Here is a 6662-nt window from a genome sequence, read left to right on the forward strand (position 1 = left end):
TTCAAATAACTTTAAAACGTAAAAGTATTTAGTGTAGAAATTTGGAAATACAATAAAGAACAAGTACTAAAAACTTAAAAATCACCAGCCAGAAATATATAAGGTTAGAATTTGGGGGCATTTTCTTTCCACTTTTTCCTTATATGTCTTTAAATGAAGTCGAGCTCACGGCATTTAGTTTTTTCTTTTTCCTTTTTATTGATGTAACATACATGCACATATTGTTTTATATTCTGATTTTATGTTACACCAAAAGCGTTTCCTATGTAATTACAATTTTTTGCTAAGTGTCATATTTACTGGCTGCATCATATTCTGTCATAGGAAGTGCTATAATTCATTTCAACAAGCCCCAACACTGCTGAACACTGAGGTGGTGGCCAGTTGCAGCAGACATCCGTGGGCATAAGTCCTTATTTACACCTAGTTTGCTTTAACAAAATGTCCTACAAATGCAGCCTCCCCCTCTTCCCAACCCAGGAATCGAACACGGGTCTCCTGCACTGAATGTCCCAAGGCATTCAGCAGTGACAGGCATTCAATGGGTCCTGGGGTCAGCCACCTGGCAGTGCCCACAGGTGGCCTGTGGTTGCCTGGTGGCTCTGGGTCCTCTCTTAGTGTGTGTGTGATCAGTCGTGTCTGACTCTCTGCGACTCTATAGACTGTAACCAGCTAGGCTCCTCCGTCCATGGGATTCTCCAGGTAAGAATACTGGGGTAGGTTGCCACGCCCTCCTCCAGGGGATCTTCCCAACCCAGGGATTGAACCCGTGTCTCTTGCATCTCCTGCACTGGCAGGTGGGTTCTTTACCACAGACTGTGGTGGTGGTTTAGTTGCTAAATCGTGTCCGACTCTTGCAACCCCATGGACTGCAGCCTGCCAGGCTCCTCTGTCCGTGGCATTCTCCAGGCAAGAATACTGGAGTGGGTTGCCATTTCCTTCTCCAGGGGATCTTCCCGACCCAGGAATCAAACACAGGTCTCCTGCACTGCAGGCAAATTCTTTACCAACTGAGCTATGAGGCAAGTCCATAGTCTTTACCACAGACCCTCTTAGCAAATGTTTAGATTTTTGCAATCATTTCCCTTTCTCCCTGTATATTTCTTCTTCTTTTTAAATATTGATTTATGTGACTGCGCTGGGTCTTAGTTGCCACACACAGGATCTTTGATCTTCATTGCAGCACGCGGGATCTTTAGTTGTAGCATATGGCATCTACTTCCTTGACCAGGGATCGAATCTGGGCCCTCTGCATTGAAAGCACAGAGTCTTAGTCACTGGGCCACTAGGGAATTCCTGCCCCTGCATGTTTCTAATGATCTTCTCTTATTCTGCTCTGATCTAGGAAATCAAAGCTCTAAGGTATCACAGTCACATCAAAAAGGAGAAGAAATAGACACGGAGTGGGCCCGTGAGGGGCTCCCCAAGGAGAAGTGCCTGATGGAGGTGGGAGGACTCCAGCAAGGCCCCTCCGAGCCTCAGTCTCCTGAGACAATGACAGGTGCTCCGCCTCCCTCAGGGGAGCCAGGCCCCACGGAGGTCCCGAACACAGGGCTGGCCCGGTCTCCCTGCCGGCCTCCTGCATCAGAGAGACAAGGCCTGAGGTCTAGAGTAGGGGGTAGGGGGCATCAGTACTGAATGGACCCCCGCACAGAAGGGGCATGGTGGCCTGCCCACAGCCACCGCCTCGCCCACTCTTCAGATACCCCGTGCCCCGCTCACACCCAGGGGATCCCTGGAGCCTCTCCACGCATCTCCACCCGTGGCTGGGACCACGGGCCAGTCACAGCCCTGGGCACCGGGGCAGTTTGGATCACCCCTTCTCAGTTGGGAGGCCTGGGTGTCTTCCTGCTGGTGACCGCCATCGGTGTCGAGGGGGAGGGGCACTGCGGCACCCCAGCCTTCACTTCCCACCCTCTCGGCCTCCTGGTCTCCCAGGAGACACTGGAGCCCTCTTAAGGGAAAGGCTGAGGTGTGAGGCTTCCAGGTGAGCTGTTGACTGGGGCTCTCACTCCTCCAGGAAGACCCAGCTGAGGCATATTCCCACCCTCAGCCCTCCCCAACCTCCACCCCCAAAGTCAAGGGCAGCGAGCCTCCAAAAACTTCTGGTGGAAGGTCAGCCGCTTCCTGAGGTGGAGAAATCTCCATCCAGGGGCCAGGATGTCCAGGTCTAAAAGGATGCCTTGCTCCTCCGAGATCTCCTCTCCCAAAAGGGCCTGTCCCCCCCACAGGGCTGGGTTACCCGCCAGTGTGGACCAGGTCACTAGGGAACCTGGACTGACTAATGCCAAAGAATGTCCAGGTGTCAGTCCCAGACCAGCTGGGAGTAAATGAGCGCTACAGACGGCATCCTCCTCCAGCTTCTTGCCCAAACTTCTCACCCAAACCGCCTCTGCCCCACGCCCAGGCTTCCCTGCCCCTCTGTCCTCCTTCCAGCTCCCAAAGCTTCCCTGCCCCTCCAAGCCCTGCCTCCTCCTACTGCTGAGTGTCTTTTTCTCTCTCAGCTTTTTGTGTCACCGGATTCTCCTTTTGGAGTATAATTGCTTTGCAGTGTTATGTGAGTTTCTGCTGTGTAACAAAGTGAATCAGCTCTATGTATACATACATCCCCTCCCTCCCACACCAAGCTGAGCTCTCTGTGCTATACAGCTGGTTCTCTCAGCTTTGGTGGTGGTTTAGTTGCTTAGTCGTGTCCAACTCTTGTGACCCCATGGACTGTAGCCCTCCAGGCACCTCTGTCCATGGGATTTCCCAGGCAAGCATACTGGAATCGGTTGCCATTTCCTTCTCCAGGGGATCTCCCCAACCCAGGCATCGCACTCAGGTATCCTGCATTGCAGGCGGATTCTCTACAGACTGAGCCACCAAGGAAGCCCGCTTTATTGACGTGTAATTCACGTACTGTACAATTCACATATTTAAAGTGCACAATTCAATGTTTTTTAGTGTATTTATAGAGTTGTACAACCATCATCAGCACTATCATTTCAGAACATTTTCATCACCCCCAGAAAGAAACCCTGTACCCTTCAGCCACCATTTTTCAATTCCCTAGCCCGAGGTAACCATAGTCTACTTTCTGTCTCTACAAATGTACCTGCTCTGGACATTCTAGACCGAACTCTTGCCTGTTTCCCCCTCTAAAAAACAGGGGTGGTGATGGTTCCTCCTCACAGGATTTGGTCAGAGAATTTAAATAACACCTGGACTTAGGATCATGTCTGGTGCAGAGTAGACGCTGTATAAAGTCTGCTGTCGACATCATCTCCAGGGCCTGGGCTCCTCCGCCCGTCCACATGCCTTCCAGTTGCCCTGTGAGCTCATTTCCCCCTTATCCAGACCCCCAGCCTAGACGCTAGACCTCCCTGGCATCCCCATCCAGACATCCTGACAGCCTCTCAGACTGAGCGTTCCCTTCCTCCCCAAGCCTGCCTGTCCTTCCCACGCCGTGCCCCTCACTCAGGAAATGGAATGACCGTCTACCTGGTCATCCAGACCAGACACGAGGGGCACCCCTCCCCCATGCCTGCTCCCCCACCCCTGCCACCTGGTCCATCAGTCTGACTATGTCCTCCCCACTCTCCCTCCCCTGGTGGTCACCCCGACCTGCCTCCATCACCAGTTTAGTGGTCACGAGCTGGGTTCTGATGTCCAATGCTGGGCTTTGGTCTCCAATGCAGTTCTGTCCACCACTCACCGGCCAAGGAGCCTCAGGCAAGTCACCTCACCTGTCTGAGCCTCAGATTCCTGGACAATAAAATTGTTGTTCAGTCACCGACTCTTTGCAACCCTGTAGACTGCAGCACACCAGGCCTCCCTGTCCCTCGGTAGATGATAAAATAAAAATGTCCTATAAAAGAATGCCTTCGCCATTTGCTTGTCTTGAGGACTATATGAATAAAATATATGAACAGCTTAAGTTCTTGATAAGCATTATTGTTGCTATTAATATTACTCTCTCCCTTAAGTGACTCCACTACTTCTGAGCCCGGTCCCCACCTCCACCTTGCCCGCAGCACCTCCAGTGCCGGTCATGACAGGCTGACCACGTGCAGGACCCCGAGGCAGCCCTCGCATGCCCTGCTTTCTTTAACCATCACGACATTTCCAGGAGGCAGATGCTGTTACCCTTATTTTACAAATAAGAAAACTGAGGCCCAAGGGCCCGCAGCTGGAGTCAACCACTGCCTCCAGTTGTAATCATGTTGGTAATCATGTATTGATGGAAAACATTTATCGAGACCCTACTGTGGACCAGTTACTGAGCTGAGTCCTTGCTAAGTCACTTTAATCATGTCCGACTTTTTGCGACCCTATGGACTGTAGCACTCCAGGCTCCTCTGTCCATGGGACTCTCCAGACAAGAATACTGGAGTGGATTGCCATACCCTCCTCCAGGGGATCTTCCCAACCCAGGCATCGAACCCACGTGTCTTACGTCTCCTGCATTGGCAGATGTGTTCTTTACCACTAGCGCCACCTGGGAAGCTCGTTACTGAGCTGGGTGCTGGGAAAACTGTAATAAAGCCAGCATAGACCCAGCCCATAAGGTCTTCCTAGAACACAAATCGGACCCCTTGAAAATCCTTCAGTGACCATTCCACTGCCCTCAGGATGCAGTCCTTGTACCTTATCAGGGCACCCTGGGTCTTCAGGAGCCCTTCCTCCCTGCCCTCTGCAGCCCGCACTGCCCCTCCCCCCTGCCTAGTTCTCCCACTGTTCCTGCCCCACCCTGATCCAGTGCACCGGCCTGGTGGGGCCTCCCCACCCCAGCACACACCACTCACCTTCTTCCCAGATTCACCCCCAATGCCAGCTCCTTTCCCACCTTCTCCCTCCATTTCTTTGCCTGGTGAACTTATATTCATCTGCTGAGGCTCCGGGCACAGTCACCTTCTCCAGGAAGCCTTCCTTCCCCAACCTTCCAGCCTAGATGAGACCCCAGGCCGCCTGTCTCCAGCACGCTGATTCTTTACTGATTTGTCTCTCCTCCTGGACTGTGGTTTCTGGAGGGCAAACCTGGGGGCCTCCGTCACGCCCCATCCATCACCAAGTCAACTGATTTTTCCGGTCTCGCCATGACCCAAAGGCCCCAGCCCAGCCCTGAGGCTACATCTGAGGGCACGCTGCTGGCGCCGTGTGCATGCTCCATGAGCAGTCACTTTGCTCTGTTTCACGACACGATAAATGCTGGGACAGCGTGAAATGGACAAATTGTTGAATGGAGCATCTGAGCACAATCTCCCCAGGGTTCCAGCTTCTGTGATTCCAGACAAGGGACCAGGGCTGTTGGGATCCCCCGCCCCAAGCCTCCAGGCCTCTCAAGGGGAGGGTGGGTTGCAGCCCTGGAGAGAGATGACCAGGGCTGGAGTCACCTGGGTGAGCCCCAAGTCCTGACTGAGCAGCCTCTCTGTGTCTCAGTTTCCTCATCTGAAGCATAGCAACTTCAGCTCATCCCAGCCTGCCTTGCGGGGCTGTCGGGAGGAGACAGAGACTGTGTTCCCTGAGGTACTGGCTTCCTGACACTCCCATCTCAGACACATTCCCTTTCATTTTCAAAAAAAAATTCCAGGAAATTTGGTTCTAGGCGTTCTCTGGAGACCCATACCCATCTCAATGTTTCCCGACCTGAGGGCTCTTTCTCAAGGAGGTTTTGGGAAGCGGGGAACATAGCCGGGTCCAGCTGAGCACCTGGTTGGGACACTCACCTGTGGAGCCTCAGCCTCCACCTCCGAAAGATGGGCTGTCACTCCCGGCCGGAGGCTGCTGTGCTGATGAAGCGATATGGTACTTGGGAAGGCGACTTGTCTCAGCACAGGAAGGTGGCCTGGGGTGGAGGGCGGAGGGTCCCCCTCTCTGGAGACCGGGGGTGCACCCCAGGACGTTACATCGCACCCCAGCCACCCCACATCCTGCTCCCGCAGCCTCCCCGAAGCCGCATGGCCGCCCACAATATGGCCGCCGCAGCCAGCAGGGCCCGCGCCCGCTAGCAGGGCGCCCGGGGAGGGAGGGCGCCACGGCCAGGCCACGGTCACTCCTGGTGGCCCCGGGGGTGCAGCGCGGGGCGGGAGGCGCGGCCAGGAGGGAGTGGGGTGGGTGGGGGGGCGGGGGGCCGGGAAGAGCCAGGGAGAGGGGCAGGGAGGTGAACAAAAGGTCCCTTTGTGGAGCGGCCGCGAGAAGAGGAGCGCATTACCCAATGCCCAGAAGCCATGTTGGTAACAAGAGAACCATTCTCTGCCTCGCTTGGAAAACAACTTGGAGCAGAGAGAGACCGGGAGAGAGTTAACCCCATGGGCGCGGGGCACAGGGGCCCGAGGGCACCGTGGGAGGCGGGAGGGAGCGAGCGCCCACTGGGGGCCTTTCGGGCCCTGAGCCCGTGATTTCCTGTCTCCCAGGCCTGGTCTGCGGTCGGAGGATCCAGAGTCCCAACATGGCCGCTTGGCTGCAGCCCAGCAGCCTTCGGATAGGGGACTGGAGCCGTGGCTTCTGCTGCCTGGGCCTGGCCAGATGTGTGACCTCTGCCTGCTCCCAGCTCCAGGGCCTGGCCCACCCCGAGGGCACCCCCAACCCCCCAACTCCGAGTCCAGACTCTACACCTGCAGGTCCTAGGACTGGCCCTGATTCCAGGGCCCCATGACCTCCACAAGCCTCCCTTGGCTGAC

At 55.0% G+C, this 6662-nt stretch overlaps 1 long non-coding RNA gene across 1 annotated transcript; it reads right to left on the reverse strand.

Annotated features, from left to right (window-relative positions):
- Positions 1-1189: 1189 nt before the first annotated feature.
- On the reverse strand, positions 1190-6070 carry LOC102412875. Its single transcript, XR_003108612.3, has 3 exons — positions 5709-6070; positions 3607-3747; positions 1190-1249 (listed from the first exon to the last, which is right to left on the reverse strand). It is a non-coding gene; the product is annotated as an uncharacterized LOC102412875 (long non-coding RNA).
- Positions 6071-6662: the final 592 nt, after the last annotated feature.

Source organism: Bubalus bubalis, chromosome 4 (assembly GCF_019923935.1).
Source record: "Bubalus bubalis isolate 160015118507 breed Murrah chromosome 4, NDDB_SH_1, whole genome shotgun sequence".
Lineage (NCBI taxonomy): Eukaryota > Metazoa > Chordata > Mammalia > Artiodactyla > Bovidae > Bubalus > Bubalus bubalis.